This window comes from Lichenostomus cassidix, chromosome 3 (assembly GCF_008360975.1).
Source record: "Lichenostomus cassidix isolate B80296 chromosome 3, HeHo_3.0, whole genome shotgun sequence".
Lineage (NCBI taxonomy): Eukaryota > Metazoa > Chordata > Aves > Passeriformes > Meliphagidae > Lichenostomus > Lichenostomus cassidix.
In genome coordinates this window covers 66393120-66412807 of record NC_139483.1, presented here as the reverse complement: position 1 = coordinate 66412807, position 19688 = coordinate 66393120, and the positions used below count along the sequence as shown (strand labels likewise).

Sequence of the window (19688 nt, the reverse complement as noted above, 5' to 3'; positions counted from 1 at the left end):
TCTACAAATGAGCTTTCATAGGAGTACCAAAATTAGGTTAGCAGTTTCTTGTGAACATCAGGTAAAGAAAAAAATGCCCCAAAACACAATAAAGCTACTGCCAAAAAGGTTTATGCTCCTTTTTTCCAGGGCTCAGCCACTGCTCATTAATAAAAACCATCATCCAGGTCTCTCTCCTTTTGAGTCAAAAAGGTACAGTAGGATGCCTTCTTATCATGTTCTCCCACTCCCCCAAAAAACAAAACCCAAAGAAAAAACTGCTCAAAACCAGTTAGCTATATATACAGGTCATAGCATGTACTACACCTCTAATCCAAGCATGTGGCACATACTCAGATTTAAGCACATCAGCAAAGGTAGTCTGGAAAATTACAATCCAGAGACAAAGTTACTTGAGATCCTCCCTACCCTTTTGTTTTAATACATTGTATCCCTCACTTTACCTCTTCAGCAAATGTGATAATTGCTTTTTAAAGTTGCTAAAAAGCAATTCTTGACAAAACTGAGATTGGAAACTCTGACGCCAAAGAACCAGAGGGAGTAAGAAGCCACCTTAAAACAGCAGTTAATACATGATGTGCTGAGGGTCAAACCCCAAAGCACTGCTTTTCAAGCAGTAAACCACCACATGCTTGTCAGAGAATAAAGTCACAAGATGATGAGGAAAAAAAATCTGACTCACATCTATAACATGAAAGGACCATTTCTGACATTTCTGGTTCATAGACATACTACACACAGGCAGCCAGTGTGCTTGAACAGTCAAGGTCAGCTATCCTGAAAGGCATCTACTGTATCTTCAGAAAGGTTTGAGATTTGGCTGGGGTGGAAGGGGTGAGGGCACTGGGAGTCAGTGGGCTTGTCTGTTTGGACAGTGCTGATAATGCTTGAACTATTGCAAAACAGAGAAGAGAAAATGGTGTCAAATGCTTCATACTGAGCAATGCTCCAGCTCTTACCACTCCTTTTATAGAGGACTTCCCTTCTTTAATTTTTTTTTTTTCCCAAAGAGATTAAAAACAATATACAAAGAAGTCAGCGTATTGCTTGGAAACATCTGCCAACATTAACATAGGAAAACTGAGAATATTTTTAGGATCAGCCTCTACTACACCCGTTTACACATCAGCAATTTCAAAACAGCATAGATGAGCCACAAATCAACTCTACCAACTAGTCTTCCAGACAGGGCAAAGTATGTATATTAAAAATACCTGACTCACACTGGTGGAGCCGACCTCCAACACAATTTGAATGTGTTAGATTTAATTAGAAGGTGTTGACAAGTATACACACATTTATTCCATAAGAAAAAGATAGTCACCTTTGAGATCTTGAGCAGCAGCTGTCACCACACTACCTTGGACCTCGGTGGTCAAATGAACCCATGTAACATCTCTAGCTCTGGCCCCTTTTTCCTCTCCTCCAAAAACCACTGCAATATTTAAATATTTGAGATTGGTAACACTGGCTTTCAGTGTTGCCACCATCCAAATTTTACTCAAATGAGTGGTCAAGATGCAGAAGACTAAAGGTTCTGGCATTGTCTGGAGCAGGTACTGACCTCCTGCACTCAGTGCTGTTTGTTGCCTCTTGTCCCAAAGCTTCTACCAAAGTAATATGTCACACTCTTCGGAAAAGGATTTTTTGTGACTTCTCTATCTTGTTAACAATAATCTAAGTTTGATCTTGCATAACTCATTTAAACAAATACTAAGCGTGAGTTGAAACATATCCCCTTCATCTTCCCATTGGAACTATTTTACTCAAGCTGCAACCAAACACCAGAAAGCTTGTGAGCTTTTCACATAATTTAAATCAAAACTGGAACAAAAATTCTGTATGTTTTCAGCTCTCACTCTCTGCCCCATGAGAGCTTAAATACTGGACCAAGTGACCCTGGTTTCTGATTAAATAAAAGCAAATAAATGAAAGCATGGACCTTCTTGAGGTGGTGAGCCTCACCTGAGCAGCCATGGCAAGAGCTGCTCACCAGCACTGCCAGCAGTACCTGGGGAAGGTCTGTGTCCCCAAGGGGTCAGGCTCTGTGTGTGCACATTCATTACTGTAAATGGGCAAAACTCCCCATTTGTCCACCCAATACAGTGATCAGATTAGCAGTAAGCCTCCACTTTGATATATCTCTTGCACAAGGCCTTTCTGCTACACAACAATGCCTTGGTAACTTGACTGAGCTGTGTAACCCAAGAACTGCTTCCATACCAGGAGGGGCTTCTTGCTTGAGTTGCAAACAACTCACAGTGATGCCAAAACTCATAGTTGCAATCACAGTGATGACTGTACTGAGTGAAAAAATACAACTAATTTGCTGGGGCTGGGCAAAAAAGTAATCCATCTTTTTATTTTTTAATCACCATGAATATAAGCAGTTCTGCAACATTATGATCAGAGCATTGTGAACATCCATTCGCTCGAGGATAAACAGCTCATTTGTGTTGGGAGATGAGAGGATTTGCAGGCAAGGCAAGGAAGGTGAGCAGTGGAGAAGACTGAGGTAAACAAGCATGAAGACAGGATTGCTGTAAGCAGAGTTATGGGGACAAAACAGATGAAAGAGGGACCACTAAAAGAGCTTCTGGCAGCCACAGCAAGTGCCACAGAGCTAGAACAAACACCCAAAGAAAAATCAGAGCAGCGAAACAGTGGTAGCAACAGCCAGAGTAGGAAGGAAGACTTTGAATAACTTCCCTGGTGGGGACAAATATTAATGGTTAAATTAAAAAAAAAAAACCAAACAAAGAAACCAACAAAAAAAAAAACCAACAAAAAAACCCAAAGAAAAAAAAAAGCAGCCTGACATTTCCCCTCCCTTGGCCACCTTCCCCAGCTCAAACCTCTTTACCACTTCCTTTTACACCAGGGGGCTGTTAAGGCTTCCTTTTTCTTTGATGGAATAGATACCCAGGAGATCCTCCAGGCATAGCAAGTGCTCAGCCCAGCCATCTCCCTGACCACCAGTCAGTCAGGCAGCAGGCAGCATGCACTCAACACCTCAGACACTTATCTTGCCACAGCTACTTGTAAGCCAGAATTTCCTAAGCTAAACATTACTATGTTACACATTAAAGCAGGCACATACATGCATAAAATTTATACCTTCAGCTGATCTCCCACATTGGACCTCTGAGCTAGGTGATGTGAACCACACACTCTTAGAAGCAGCAACTGCAGGATAAGTCCCATGTGCACAGGTTTGCTGATGGTTGGGGATTTCTCTTGTATTCCAAATGTTCTGTGTTTTCTCAAGCAAATACTCATTTCAGTACTTAAACCACTAATCATGAAATTTTCATTTTGTGTGTGTTTGGAAAAAAATAATCAAATAGCGAAGGAAGATTAGACCTTAAAAAACACAAACCACTGAATCACATGTAGTACGTCCATCACCTATAACAGTCCAACTCACAATGACACAGCCTCAGAAATCTAGTGGAGAAGAAACACCTTGTGGGTATAAAATTTAAGCACAAGACTTTGTCCCACAGATCCCCTGAGGCACACTTGGGTGGCATGACTCTTATTTTAATCCTCATATTTGCTACCAAACATTAACTTTAAAGTGGGTAACTTAGCTAACAGCCAAAGTACTGCCAGGAAAACAAACAGAATACACATAATGCATTTCTTTGCATATGCTGTTTACTATGCATTTTCTTCAGCGTTTTACCTAAACATGTGATACAATCTTACTGCTTCAGGTTATATTGAAGCATGAAGCGTGAGGGTCTGGTGCAAAAAATTCACTAGACAGAGAAGTAGAAAACCTTTGCAGTTTTCTGTAAACAAACACTGGATTGATCATCTCCTCCATGTAACTGAAGCAAAGGACCATTTCTGCTCCAGCTCTTTTTGAGGTGAAAAAGCCTACAAGTACTCCCCAGTAAGGGAGAGTTTCAACCAGCTCCAGCTGGAGGAAAATTAAGATAACTGGCAGCAACTGAAGATCTGGCATCAAATAAGCAATTTAATTAGCTGACAGGTGGAGGGAGGTAATTATTCCTCTCTATGCAGCATTTGTGAGACCACATCTGGAGTACTTGGTCTGGTTTGGAGAGTCCTGGGAGAAGAAAGACTGACGTACTGGAGTGAGTCCAGTGGATGTCCACAAAGCTGCTGCAGTACTTCACATAAGAAGGTGAGATTGAGAGCTGGTTTGTTCAATCTCTCCTGGGAGATACTCAAAATCTGGCTGGATGAGGCCCCAGCTTTGAAGTAATCCCTATTCTGTTCAGGGATATTATTTCCATCAAACCAACAGCTCACCTCAGAGATGTTAGAAGGACTATTAGAAAGAAGTTTAATGGAAGAACTATTAAAAAGCACTTCTAGAAAGAAATCTGTTAGCTCTAGACAGAGATCAGTTATAGAAAATAAATTTTTACAGGATGATTGGGTAAAAAACCCATAGGTGATCATTAGGAGTTCCTCCCCATCATCCCCTACCCCCTTCTTTAAGGTATGACGTGAAAGAGTTCAAAGCTACATACATGTCACAATTTTAAAAGGTTTATCAAGTCCCCATACCAGCAATCATAAGGCAAATCTACATGACGTGGTTTGACTGCCATTTGCAAGATATTTTCTCAGAAATTGTATTACAGTGGCAACATACTGCTGATTATGAAGAAATTCTTATCGCAGTTTGCGGTAACTACATTATCAACAGAGATTTTATTTCCCTTGCAGAGCTGTTCATACCTGCATTTTCTTAATATTTCTGTGATACTTCACTTTTGGAAGAGAGTATCAACAATGGTTCAGTAGCACTAAGAAATCCACAGAAATGCATTACAGCTTCAAAATTAAACTTGAGCCGCAAGCCCTCTGAACCAGTTTACTTTGGTAAGACCTCACTCATCAAGAATTACTCTCCAGTTCTCATGGTGATACAATTTGAATGCATCCTTCTTTTAAAAATTGCACATTATCATAGCACCATTGCATACTATCATAGCACTGTGTCACCTTAAAGTTTGTGGGTAGCTGTTATAGATGAAGCTCCTATGGAACATAATCACTTTTCTTCTGCAGATAATGTAAAAAAGAGAAAATAATAAAAATTATTTAAGTTTAGTAACAACCTTTTAAAAAAAGCTAGTTTGAGTAGTCTGGTGATATGAAAATGAAAATTCAACTATTTAATCCCCTCTTTCTGGTCATTGCTCTCTTAGCTCTTCTTTTTTGTGTCATGAGGTAAAGTACAGCCTCTACACCATCACACATTGCCACACAGATAGACACAGCAACCCCAAACACGTCATGGTGCTCCTGGAAGCACTGCAGGCACATGAGCACAGTACTCCTCTGGAATGCTGTGGCTATCCTGAATCTCAGGTGGGAGCTCCTCTGCCCACCTTGGCATAGTGCAGGGCAGGCATATCTTGGGGCCAAGACTTGCTCCATCCAAAGAAATAAAACCAAAGCAGTGCTGTCCACATGCAGGCCCAGATTGCTCTCAGCGCAGTCCTGCTGTGCCACACTAGCTCTGAAAGGATGACAGATGTCTTCTGCAAGACACGAATTTACATGAAAAATCATGGAGGAGTTGACCACAAAAACAAGATTCAGCTGACTTGTTTAACACCTACATCTATACACTTCACACAGCAGAACTAACATAGGGAGGAAAAAATAACCCCAAACCCAAACAATGTAACCTCCCAATTTTGAATTACGATTTGCTGAAAATGTAAGCAAGAGCAGAGTCAAGGTTACGTCACCCTTAAAGAAGTCACTGAATCACACTGATGGTCAGTGGTTTAAAAACAAGCCTATAAATGCAAGAAGCTTTTAACCTTTCGCAGGACCAGCAGCAAATTTCTGGGAATGTCAAGTCATCACGCAGTGCAAAGCGATGCTCTCGCCACCCTGCCTGCAATGACTGAGGAGCAGGAAAAGGGACACAGTCTTCCCTGCACACTTTTATCTGCAGCCCTATTTGTTCCTTTTTGGCAGCCCTGCTTGAACATTAGGACAAGGAGTTCTGCAGTTTTTAAACATGTCAGTAATGCTGCCCTAAGCAAGAAAGACAGTCAATGCTTGTCTTCTACCTCCCCCAGTGCACAAAAGGTCACTTCCGACCTTCAATGTAGGGGATGTTTCTTCCACTAGGTCACAACATTTAGCAGCTCTCTTCTCAGTCAAATTTTTGGGCTCACTACTTTTCCTACAAAAGGGTAACTCCTAGAGATGTATTCAAAAGAAATTGAAGCCAATGCTGTGTGGGTTTTTCTGAGAGCATACAGCCTGCTATATTGAGAGTTAAATCTGGCTCGTCAGCTTGTCAGCTCCTGCATACTGAACTTATCCCTGCTGTAGGCTGATGGGCTTACAAAGTTTTTCAACAGTGATTACAGCTAATACAATGGGTTGCATTAAACACTATTTTTCTCCTTTTAAAGGTGGTTTGCCTCAACCTTTCTGAATAAAAGAGATATTAAAAAAAATATTAAAATAGAAATACAACAGCTATTTCTCTTCACAAGTCCAATGTAAGAGTTCTTAGGAATATAAAAATCACTGACCATTCAAAGATACCCGAGGAATCTGATATTTGAAAAAAAAAAAAGGGCCGCATATTCAGCTAAAGACTGTAAATTAAAATTATAAATGACCTCAGCTATTGTGCTAGTGAAAGGATTGATTTTGAATAGTTTTATTCCTTCTTGAAGAGAGAAAAACCAGCAAAACATTTTCAATTAATTTGGAAATGGGACTGAGAGTGTTTCTTGATGAAATCACCAATTTAAATGCTGCACAGAATGATAACATCCAAAATTTCATAATCTGTTGGCTATCTCACAGATGAACCCCAGAAGGAAATTTAGGAGTTTTCAGTTACTTCCCAGAGAGGCAGAGAGGCAACAGAACTGGCATTTTTGCTGGTCTTTAGACAAAAGTCTTACTGGACATGGGCTCCCTCTCTGTCATTCAAACTTTATTAACATAGAAGACAGCTTGCAAGAGGACCTGTTCACAGGGAGGTTTAAAAACATGCAAGAGGCCATTAACTTCACCATAATAAATGCTCTCCACCATTAACCTCATCACCAAGAATAAACACTGAGTATTTACATATAGTTTTTATACTAATTGCCTACTCAGACAACAGAGGTTTTCATTCTGAGTCTTAGAGATGCTCTTTTCTCTTGGAAAAAATATACCACAGCTTTCTAGTGAGGGGCTGCCCATAAAGAGAAACACAGTCCTAGGAACAAATAAATATCCTTTCTTATAAGAGTTTGAGAGTTGCTTTTGCTTACATCTGCCCTCCTCCCCTATCCCTGGGGTGAAAGCAGCTGGCTGAAGGACACAATCAGCACCATCTCCCAAACAGGGCTATCAGCTGGACTTCTCTGTTAAGTCCTAAGAAATGAATAGGTATGGGATTGTGTCCTCTGCTAAATCCTAAAAAACGACCAGGTATGGGATTAAGCTATGTGCCCAACACTCCCTTCATCCACTGTGGTGGCTTCTGGCCTGGAGAACTTCTGGACTAACCAACAACAAATCTTCTCAATTATCCTGGGCAAGAGCACTAACTTCAACTATAAGGCCCAGAGCAACTCTGTGGTTTAAAGATCAGGCACAAAGGGGAAAAACCCAACATACTTGTTAAAAAAACAAAAAAAAACCTCAACACGATTATCTGTACATTGTTATCATGAGCCAAGATAGGAAATACATGATGTTCCAAAGTCATGCCAGGAAAACCTTCAGAGCTGTCTTTTTTGTAAGTGGTACAGCTGCAAGTCAAAGATCAACGTTATGCAAAGTGCTCTTTCACACATAGGTTGTTCAAAAACAAGGGAGGTTGAAAGGTCTTTATTAATACAATAAAAAGCCTTCAAATGAATGTTAAAGTTTATTTGTTAAAAAACAGCAAAACAAAAAACTCAACCCAACCTCTTCCCCACACCCAACAAGTAAAATAATAGAAACTGTAAAGAAAAATGATACTAGGAATCACCTGACAGGTCATTAAAGAACTCTCATGGAATTGGTAATGTTTTTCTTAAAAAAAGAACAAAACTGAATAGGCATTTAATATTAATCTTCATTCTCACAGCCTGTTTAACTTCTGTATAGCTTCATAGAGCAAACTCAGACCTGCCATGATTGAGATTATATGGCAAAAATACTTTCATCTTGGACTATACCAAAAGGCTCCAGAACTATTTTGGTCAAATATGTTAACAGAGGAAAACTGGAGCCAAGAGGAAAAGGACAATTTTAAACAGAGAAGATATTTCATCCAAGCCAATAATTTGAGGTTTCTTCCTTACTCCTCCCAAAATCACTAAAACAAGAGTTATTTTCATGTTAAAGTGGTGCCAAACACTTCTTTTCTGTTAAAGCAAATGTCCTCAATCACACACACAGACACAAGGGCCAGCTTCCTCTGCCTGCTTCAGCAGCTCTTCCCTTGGGCTGTTCACTGTCCCTCCACCCCAGCTACTTCTCCCCTTCTTTGTATGTTGTGTTGGTGCCATTACCACCATTTTCCAAATTCACCACTGTGAGCAACAACACTTTGGTGAATAAACCAATATTCTTCAAGCATTTCTGGAAGCCTCAGTACTGATGGCATATTTTGTCTGAAGTGCAAGGTCTCAATTTCAGGTTACAATCGTCCTTACACAGCCAAAGCTTTAGATGTTAATCTTTTAGAGCTCCCAGAGCCGCTGCAAGGGAGCTTGGAGGATGAGCAGAAGATCTACCAGGGGCCACCCCAAGAGCTGTGAAGCAAAGTGAACTACGTGAGGTGGAGTCTTTTTGTTCAGGGCTGGTTGACGATAGTGCCTTTGTTTTGCGGAGAGCAGAGTAACTGCTCTCAGGACACAGGATTCGATACTATTAAAAGTATCTCTGGCTCCTCTGAGGAGCTCTGACTGGGCTCCTTTGTACTTTAAAGCACTGAACACGTCACTCACAGCCGCTTCTCAACATCCCTCCTTTCTGGTTGTAGCCACAGGGAACCTAAAGCAGGAGGGAACAAAGAATTTCCCTTGGCTAGAAGAGGCCTCCAGTCACTGATGCCTCCAAAAAAAATCCAGCAAAATAGAGTAAAACAAGTAAGCACAGAAGGGTGACCTTCCCTGCTCTCATCAAAACATTCTCACATTGCAGCTGCCTTGTAGAGTTCATCACATTAAACCACATCTCAGTATGATGAACATCAATGAACTTGCTCTCAAAATTTAGGTTTCTGCCTTAAGCAAGAAGAACTTATTACTCATAGATACTTTAGAAAATTACAGTGTGGAAGGGGCTTCAGAGGTGCAAGACTTCTCTGAATCAGTAAAAGCTGGGCTGGAAAACGTGGGGTAACCTCTCCCCATAGCACCTTGTCACAAACATCAGTAGATCTAGTCAATGTCTTTGACACAAAAAAGGAGCTGCATTTTGGGAAGGGCAGCAAGTTTAAAATTTATTTGCTGTCCTCTTCCCCCTTGAAAAAAACTATTTACTCAGACCATCTAATTCAAATAAGTTGATACTGCCAGGCTATCTTTTTTGATAGATTTTTCAGATGAAAAGCATTCATTCAAATTCACAGTATACAAGCAATAGAGCTGGTCAGGAAAAATCTGACAGTCTTTTTCTGCTAGATGATTTAGTTCTATCCACACCTTAAAGCTCTGCAAAACTGCTGCTGATTTTATACTCTAGTAAAAAGTCAAGGTGTCAAAGGTTCTATTTTGCTCCAAACAGGTGGCAGTATTTTGAGTTGAAATCCTTGCTGCCACAGCAAGTTACCATTTAAAACAGTCAGAGGCAAGATGAGGTATCATGTTTTGATTGACTTGAAGTACTATGATTTTTCACCTCCCCCAGTAAAAGTAGTGATATTGTTCAGCTTTGTTCCTGTTCCAAGTGAAGTGAAATCCTGAAAAAGCTGTACAAAATGTCATTGTTTTCCTGCAGCCAGTGGTAAGGACAGCAACAGGGTACTTCTCCTTGGCTGCAACTCCTGTAAGGTCAGGCCTGTTTCTAATTTCAGGGCTCAAGGACACCTCCCATGGACAGGTTTAACTTGACCACTCTCAAACAGGGAGGAAGATCACCTGCCCGAAACCCAAGCACTGCTGGAGTTAACAAGTGAGACTGCCCTAGAGCACAGTGCTAACGGGGCTCACACGCTTGCTCCTTAAGGAGTGTCACACACTCCTCGGATGTACCGAAACAACTTCAACCTTTCATGTTTCATCTGCACCTGTCATTTCTCTGTCTGGAAGTCGAGCACTAAGGGCAAAACCCATGACGGGATGCAAATGCTAGAAATTCCAATTCTTCCACACCTGCATGTTTGTCGTCTACTGAAATACAAAGTTGAGGGTTTTTTGTTTTGTTTTGTGGTGTTTTTTGGGGTTTTTTTTTGGTGGGAGTTTGTTTGTTTGCTTTTTTGTGTGTTTTCTTTGGTTTTTTTTTTTAATATATAAATTATAACGACCTTAGCAAAAGCAGGTTAGGGTTTTTAAACTCCAATAGTTAACCCTAAGCCACCGTGGTGCCAAGTAAGATACCCAGCAGGCAGGCAGATGCAGCCCTGGAGTTTCACCTCCTTCTGAGGCACTTTGCATTGGGTGTCCCTGGCAGCATTTCCCTCACCACACAAGCCACTGGGAATGCAGCTCTGAGGTGCACAGTGCATTCAGCATGGCACAGCAAGCAGCTCCATCCCCCACTCAGGCGTGCGAGATCCTCAGTGATCACAACTCAGAAGCTCCACACCGAAGCACGCAAACCCTTTTGTGGGTTTTGCCTCAAGTAAATGGCTGACTTGCACAATACAGATCTGCAGGCCTTTTGTCACCAAAGGAATCCTTAATTGCTGGATTTCAATGAGACTGCTCGGGTGAACTAGATTTGGCGGTTCAAGTCCTGTTTTTGGAGTAATGGGTCAAACCTACTTGTGAAGACACTTCTGTGGGAGCTGCAGGGGTGGGAGAGGGACAGGAATTATTGGTTTTCTCCCTCTGAAAGGAAGGTCACTTTGACAATACACACTGCCAGCAGCAGACCTGCCCATAAAGCAAATTACAAAGTGCTGTCCATGACACAAATAAACACCATTACTATACATTTAAAGCAGTGGCCAAACTGAATTAAGCAGAACTTTACCGAACAAGTTCGAATCAAATATTAATGTGCAACCCAGTGAGAAGGATGAAGGGAAAACACATGCCTCCAACACTTTTTCTCCCTGAGGTAAAAGCAGGGTTATGGAGAAAGACAGAAAAGTGAAGATGCTGGTTAAATAAAAGTAATTTGGCATAAGGTGGCCAACAGCCCTAAGCTTTCCCTAACACAATGAAATATATGATATTGTAGATGTATGGTATTAGGGTTACATCATTACAAATGTGCTGGACAGTTTTCACTCACCTTTGCCACAATTTTATTACACTGTAAATCCAATGCAGATGATACCACATCCAGATTAGTATATTCATCTTAATTCAGCTAAGACACAGGGCCAGTGGCCACAGAGGCCCTCACCTTATCAGATTCCACTCACGAATTTCAGATGACACCATTTAGGTAGTTCATATAAAAGTATTGAGGAACCTACTGCAGTCTGTCAAAAATAACTAGTTCCTCAGTGATGTTTTTCCTTACCCAGGTGAAACAGAAATTTTTCAGTGGGTCCTAACTTGTAAAGACACTTGTTAGAATTATTAATAAGCAACTTCTGTATACCACCTTCTTCACTTCTGGCTTACATTGACTGCCATGCCCATATGCAGAAGTTGTTTGTCCCTCACTGAAGACATGTATTTACTGAACATCAAAATAATTTTGAGAGAAGGCTGTTCAGGGTTTTACACTTAACTGGTATTTCATGCCACTACGTCTTTCACCAGCAGGCAACACAGAATTTCTGAAACAACATGCCTGAAGCATAAACCACAAAACACCATAGTCAGTGGCCTACCATCAGACAACTTCATACTGAAAATTGTTTCTTTTGCCAAAGAGAAGCCACACAGATGAGGAAGTAATTTGTTGGAGGTGGAGAAGAATGCTTACAGGCACCCTCTAAGAAGCATATGAACATTTCAACAAATCTGCAGCCTACTATCAACAAAATACAAATTTCTAAAGCATTAATTAGGCAATCTTTCTTTGTCTTTTCATCAGAATTACAGCTTTATGGGATAAAAAGGGCTCAAGAAGTAACTCAAATGTCTTTTTCACAAGAGATACCATTCTTAAAATTGTTCTTATATTGTGAAAAGACATTGACCTACTGACATCCATCAAATGCTACCAGTTTTCTGAGCACACACATCAAGATGCTGAAAACTCCTGTACCACTGGGGCAAAGTAACAACTTTCCACTTTACCGATGCTAAATAAATGTGCAACTCTGTGGCTACAATGGATGCAACTGAGAAGCTGGAGATGCTGCCTTCCCTCCCTTCCCACTCTGGTATTTTTCTTCTGCCCTCCTTTGTTCACTTAACAGAACTTTGTTTGAAGTGTGTTTTTACTCCTTCACTGCATGACAAACCCACACAGTCAGAAGACATGCTTATAAAAACCACAGATCTCCAGCAGGGAGCTCAACGGTGGGTGTAATATTGGACACAGCTCTCCATTCATCATGCACATTCTCTGGATTTCAAGTTGACAGTGTCCCTTTAGCTTACTGTTCCTCCTCATGGGAGACCAGACAAGTCAACCCTAATGAAAACACTTCCTCCACCAGCATATAAACAAACAGATCTTCACCTGCAACTGTTCTCAGCTTCCAGAACGCTAGTTAAAAAGACATCAAGACAAAAAAAAAAAAAAAAAAAAAAAAACAACCACAAAAAAAAAAAGAAAGAAAAAAACCGGTTGTGGGAAGGAGATCCTGGAAAGTGTTACAGCTGCAGGGATGGTGGAAGGAAGGATGTGGGAGTTAAGGAGGTTGTATACAAGGAGGAAAATGACAAGGTCTCAAAGGCGTTCCCAGTCTTGTGCACGCATTTCAAAAGCCCGGTCCGCCCTGGTCACTCGTTATTTAGCATTTTAAGAATCAGAGCATATCAGAGTGATTGATGAGCAACTGCAGAGGGTTGCTTTCCACACAGCCCAAACCTTCTCCTCCAGCACCTTCTCAGCCCTGCCCTCCCCGTTACTGCTGAACGGACCAAGGTCTCATGGTCTTGTTTCCACAAAGTGACCCCCTTCCCTCGCCAGCCCTCTCCCAGAGCTCACGCACACGCAGAATCCACACAGAGCAGAAATCGGGCGAGATCCCGAGGAAGCAGAGGCCAAACTGAGCGGCATTAAGGAGGTCGGGAGACACGTACACTGTGGCTCTGCAGACGCAGCAAAACGCTGGCACCCATGGTGTGGCGTTTGGTATCTCTCCCTAATCTAAAATGTAGCTGAAAAGGAACTGGCACCAGATCAGCGGCCTCATCTGGGAAGGAACAGAGAGGCTCTAGGGGAGAGACAAGAAACAAGCCTCTTTTCACATCCTACCACCCTTGGGCATTTTGTGCGTCCCTTCTTTCTTCCCTGAAAGAGGCCTTTGTCACAGACGCGCAAATCCTATACGATTTATTTCAGAGGGAGAGAAGGTCTTTTTATTTATTTCTCCCCCCTCCCCTTTTTCGCAGTTCGGCGACAACAAATACGTCCCTGTGCTGCGCCCCCTCCCCTCTCCCCGGCCGGCGTCCGCGGGGGCGGGGGACAGCGACACGGGCGAGCCCCGGGCACGCAGGGGCACACAGGCGGCCACCGGCGCTGCCCCGGCCCTCCCCGCGCTGCGGCCGCGGCTCCCGGCGGGGGAGGCGGCGCGGGGTCCGCGTGTGCGTGCGTGGGGAGACCCGCAGCAGCGCGGCCGCCTCCCCTCGCCGGGATCCCCCGCACCCCATCACCGCTCGGGCGCACAAAGGAAACGGACCCGCCGCAGCATCCATCCATCCATCCATCCGTGCATCCCCCCGCCCCCGCTCCCCCCGGGCGGGCTCCGGCCCCTCCGTTACCTGAGGCGGCTCGGCTCGGCTCAGCTCAACGCAGCGCGGGGCCGGGGCGGCGCCGCCGCACTCGCATCCTCCTCGCTCCGCTCCCCCGCCCGCCCGCCCGCCCGCCCGCCCGCAGCGAGGGGCGCCGCTCCGGGCGCCGCTGCCTCTTCCCAGGGCAGACGCGCTGCGCCGAGCCGCGGCCGGGCGCGGAGGCGGCGACTTCGTGCGGCGGCACAGCCGCAGCCTGGGCAGGGATGAGCTCGCACGGGCTCTCCGCGCTGCTGCTGCCGCCGCCTTCTCGCCTCCGCTTCGCTTCGCTCCGCTCCGCCCGGGCGAGCGCGGCTCGGGCGCTCCCTCCCACCGGGGCTCCTGACAGATGGCGCAACCGCAGCGCCGCCGCCGCCCGGCCCCGCTCGCCCGCCCGGAGCCGGCAGCCGCCCCCCCGCCCGCCTCGCCCCTCCGCGGGGGCGACCCTGACTGACAGCGGCGGCGGCCAATGGAGGAGCGCAGCCCGCAGCCGCCGCCTCTCTGATTGGCGGGCGGTGGAAGAGGCGGGGCGCGCGGCCGCGGGCGGGCAGCGCCCACAGACGCCCCCGGGTAGCGGCCGCCGCTCCGGGCGCTCGGCGCGGCCGTGAGGGAGCTGTTACCGGCCCCGGCATGGCCGGGAAGGGGAGCCGGGGGTGAAGAGGAGGGAGAAGGAGAAGAGGAGGGGTGGCCGCTCCGTGTCGGGGGTCGCGGCCGGCAGCTGCCGCCGCCGGAGTGGTTCGCGATGCTCCGCGCCCCTCTGGGGCGCCTCGGGAGGCGGGAGGAGTGAGCTGAACGTCTCAACATCCCCGATGAATGGGAGAACAATCCTAAGAAGATTATGCGTCTTTGTGAAAGACGACGTCTTGTTTTACTATTATGATTTTTTTTTTTTATCCTTAATTCTTGAAATTGGCAAGAGTGGGTGATAAGGCAACGGCGGTAATCAAATACGCGGAGGTTTTCCAGAGTTACTGTTTTATTCCGTTTTCCACATTTAATCACGGGATATTTCAGCCAGCCGTGTTGGGAGGAGCGTGAGCCCCACGCTGTGTGTGTTTCACGGGTGTAGCTGCTGTCCCCACAGCACGGCTGGTCGCCTCGCTGGGGCTTCGGTCCTGCTCTGTGTTCAGAGCTGTGCAGGCTCACTGTCCTCCCGTCACGGGGCACCCTGCTCCAGGCAGGTGATCGGAAAAGTTCTCTGTACACCTTGTTCCCTTCGGGTTCTCACCAACGCCATAAACCCTCCCAGCATTTCTCAAGGTGTTGCATCCACCTCCAACGCCCACTGAAAGCATCGCATGCTCCAGCTTCAGGTCCTCTCCCCGGCACAGCCCTGTCTGTGACCTGGGGTGCTCCCATACTGACAGGTTGGCACATCTCGCTGTCACTTGTCTCCGGGGCTTGGAAAGCTCTTTTGCCTTAGGACTGAAGAAATTGCAGTTTAGGCTTTAATAAGAACAGGAGAGACATATAAAATACAAATGCAGAGGGAGAGAAACTTAATTAAATATGTTGAAATAGCAAAGAGAACTATAACACAAGTTTTCAATAAATGAGGTTTACATTTCTCTTTCACTTCTTCTCCATGGATTTCATTTTTGTGTGCTGTATTTAACTTGAGAATCGTGTCATCTTGACAATTCGATTTCCTGATGAAATTACAGTTTTACAAGTTCAAATATAAACTTGTTTCTTACCAGGATATCTACAGATGAGTGTTCAAAAAAGGGTTTCACTTCTCTGTCTGTGACTGTGTAAGTTGTGTGTCGGTGACTCTTGATCACATTTCAGGACCAAACAGAGTTTGTTCCACAAGTTCACATCAAGAATTTGGACAAGATGGGGAATTCCAAAATAAAATGTCACTTGTGTCACTTCTCATTTTAAACCTGATTATAGATGTACAAAGAAACAAGTTTTTCAGGCTCCTAGGTAGCTCATTTTTAGTTTCCATCCTAATCCTTCTGTGCAGACTGACTTTAAAAATAATTTATTTTACCATGTAAAAGGTATAATCAGCACAAGAGTAGAAATTATAGATCAATTGAAAACCCAACTTATGATTTTCCTCCTGTTGGATGAAAACTGCAGCTTGATGGAGAGGTCTGATTATGCCTTTCCAGAAACACTGATTGGGATCCTGATCCTGTAGACTTTGAGAAGCTCAGGCTGCAGCCATCAGGCCAGCAGCAGGCAGCAGGTAGAAGTTCATACAGAACAGAGCTCCTGTCCAGAGCCCTGCCTCAGCTGGCCCAGAGCAATTTGGAGGCAGAGCAGGTTTATGGACTTCCAGCTTGGAGACTATTAGGACTGCAAATGGTGTCTTAATATGCCATGCTCCTCAGCAGAAAACCAGCACGTGGTTCTAGGAAAAGGGGCATTTTTGCGTGCCTTGTTTGCCTTTTTTATGGGCTTATACATAATCTTACCTTCCCACAAGTCAATGGAGATTTCTTGGGGATCCTAAGCATCTTGGAAATTAATCAAACAACCACATAGTCTTTCGACAAAAGCTACAGGTAAGAAATGCACTTAATTTTATAATCCAAAAAAGTGTGAATTGTCCAAAATTTGAATGCTCTTGCTGTGAATTAAAACTAGGATCACACAAAGAAAAAAAAAGGACAAAAACCTACTTGACACTCTTTCTTGAGCCAAACCAGAAAATAACCAACAAATCAATGAAAGCAGACTAAAATGATATCACACAGCAGTCACAGAACTGGTCTAAGCTTGGGCAGATAAACTGGCTTGGCTGCATGTCATAGAAAGTCTGACGCTGATCTAGTATAGCTGAAGAGCAGCAAGGTGTAGAGTCAGGAATCAAGTGCTGGTAGTTGCATGGGAAGCGTAGGAGGAAGCCTTGGGTTTCCCCTTTAGGGTACCTATAATTTCCTCAAGATTGCAAAGGCCAGCAGAGCTGCTGTGAGTTCCTGCAGCCCCTGTGGCAGAGGTGAGATGTGCTGGAGTGTTCCCTCTGCATGAGTCAAGCCCACATGTCCCCACAGCAGCTCCTCCTCACACAAGTCTTATTCTTTAGTACTCACCACCATGGTTTGACTGTATTGATATTTGCCTTCAGGAATCACCCAGAAACTCTGACAGACATTCTCCCAGTTAAACAGTAGAAATAATTGAATTAACCTACATAACACAGGAGCAGTTTTTTATACTCTCCTCTTATTTTCTCAGCTTTTCTAAATACCGTAAGTCCATGAGAGTGTTTTCTCTCACCTTCATTTGTGGCCTTCCTCCTCATGCCAAAATACTTTCTCCTTTCTCCAACCTCACTTTAAAACATTTATTCATTAAAATCTTGAAATAATGGCTGCTGAAATGCTGCTTCTCCATCAGTCATTTTCATGGAAATACTGTCAAAACCTTAATTCTGCAGTCACATGTGCTAAATTATGTGGTGTCAAGATTTTCTCTTCTCCTTCCTATTCCATGCTCCTATCTTCCTATAGAGATACATGGCTTTTCACAGCAATATGAAAATTACAAAGCCTGATTAGGATTTATTTGTATTAATAATTTAGCATCTGGGAATGCAGTGTAGCAGTCATAAAATGACACACAAGTGTCTTTTGGTCTTGTCTGTGGACAAGAAATCAGGGACAGCTATTATGAATGTATGCTGGATAAATAATATTCAGAGTTTGCAATGGAAGGTAAGATTTTGAGAAGCAAAACCTGGTCACAGTTGTAATAGCAAGGAGATGTAAAGGCAGCTCTTTTGTAGAACAGGGCAGGACATCAGTTCAGTTTCCTTGGTTGTGTCAAGCCACTTGGTAAAATTAGGCTGACTCTCAGAAAAACCCATCAAAATTCTTTGGTGGATTTTTCTGAGCCATAACTTGTAAAAGTCTGATCCTAAGGAATTCCTATTTTAAAAGATCACCAAAGTGTTACATTTTACAGTGTCTTTTTTTTTAATCACAAATATTACAATTGAGATTACCTTCCATAAGGATAAACAAATGTCATGCTCAAATTCTTCATTCAAACCAGTACACTAATCACAGGCTGATAGGTCAGTAATCTGCTTCACCATTTTATCTTCTGTCTTACACTTCCTCCCTTTTTACACTGCTAACTTGGCAACACTTCCATTCGGTTTGTTTTCGGCTGGGTGTATTTTACCAGCCTGTCATGTATAGCATATTATAAATAATTACAGAGTAGGGGTGGGGGGGGAAGGATCTGAACTTGCCTACAGTATTTTAGGAGGCTGACAGTATTTGCCTCAAACATGGCACTATATTTTCAGGAGGTGCTTCAACTGGGGAGTGCTAAATGGGTCTTGCTGACTCACAGGTGATTACTGCCAGGGAATGCTGAGGTGGCAGGTCTGCCCCCCTGGGGACAACATCTTTGAGGTGTGAAGAGCAGCCTGGAAGCAGAAGAGAAGGTTGGAACTGAGCTCTTCATCCTGCTCCTCAGCAGTAGTCACACTAATACACAGAAGTGGAAGGAAAGGTATTGGCAGGGATAGGAAAAGGGCACTTTGCCTTTTGTCTATTATGTAGATCATTTGTGGGAGCAAGTAGACAGAAGAAACATCATCACCTTATGTATTTAAGAAATAAAGAGGCCTTCCTTAATGCTCTAGAGGGTCTAATCTCAAACATTTACATTCATACAAGCCTAATTTCCTTACTGTCTTAGAACATCCCTAAAGCAAAAATTGGAAGAGGTGTTTTCTTGGACTCTACGCAGAGGTTTTCCAAAACCAGCAAAGGAGGTGTTAAACTGTAAGAATGGCATCTTCATATGGCATCACACATTTTCTGAAAGTTAAATTTCTGCGTTTATGAACTCCAGATGTGTCTGCATCCTCTGTGCACATGGGGGAAAACACACACATGGGGCATCTGTAGGAAATCCAGAAATAATATAAAAATATTAAAGACATTTTTCATAACTTCCAGATTTATTAGAAGTCACATCCTACTCAAGTAAAAAAAGATTTCTTACTCTTATTTTATGCACTCAAATAAACATTTTAAATTTTCAGGGAAAGTTGGTGAAAGGTAATAACTTTCAGTAAAAATATTATTTAAATGACAGTGACGAGCCTGTGTGATAAGAACACTGGGGACAACAGTAATTTGTTGCATTTTAATCCAGCCAAGGAATATAGGCATTGTCTTTTTGGCATAGTATATTTTCAAAGACACAGGAGGCAGTGTGTATATTACATCATATAATTTTGTAGAGATGACGAACAGATAATATACTTAAAGATGTGTCATTGTCCTCCCTCTGCTGTCAGCATTCGTCTTCTGCTGAGCATCAGAGGAATGCTGGGAAGGCTGGCTTCCTACAGTAGAATAAAGCCCAAGTTTATTCTTAAATATAATTTTCTTCATTTACTTGTAGAGACCAACACCACAGTAGATTCACTGATGAATTGCAGATGTATTTCCAAGAATTAGGCCCACACAGGGCTTTGTGATTCCCAGAAGTATACACTTTTCAAAGAACTACCTCCAAATGCCTAAAAAATAGAAGTAAACAGTTTCTCGTCTGTCATTGTTTATGTCTCCAAGCCATACTGTGTAACAGAACTAACATAGCAATCTTCAGGTCTAAGATGTCAGCAGGTGCTAAAGAATAACTGACTCCATGAGTATACTCAGATTATCTGAGGGAATACTTTGACTATAGTGCTTT

General features: G+C 43.4%; 1 protein-coding gene across 4 annotated transcripts in view; it reads right to left on the bottom strand.

Moving 5' to 3' along the window:
• The window catches only part of FYN (FYN proto-oncogene, Src family tyrosine kinase), a 139833-nt gene extending 125427 nt beyond the window's left edge, over positions 1-14406 (bottom strand). For 2 of the 4 annotated variants that reach the window (XM_085056152.1, XM_085056149.1), the window contains exon 1: positions 14007-14406. The gene's annotated coding sequence lies outside the window, so the exon portion shown is untranslated. The remainder of the gene's footprint in view (positions 1-14006) is intronic. The other 2 variants (XM_085056151.1, XM_085056150.1) reach the window with 2 other exon arrangements.
• Positions 14407-19688: the final 5282 nt, after the last annotated feature.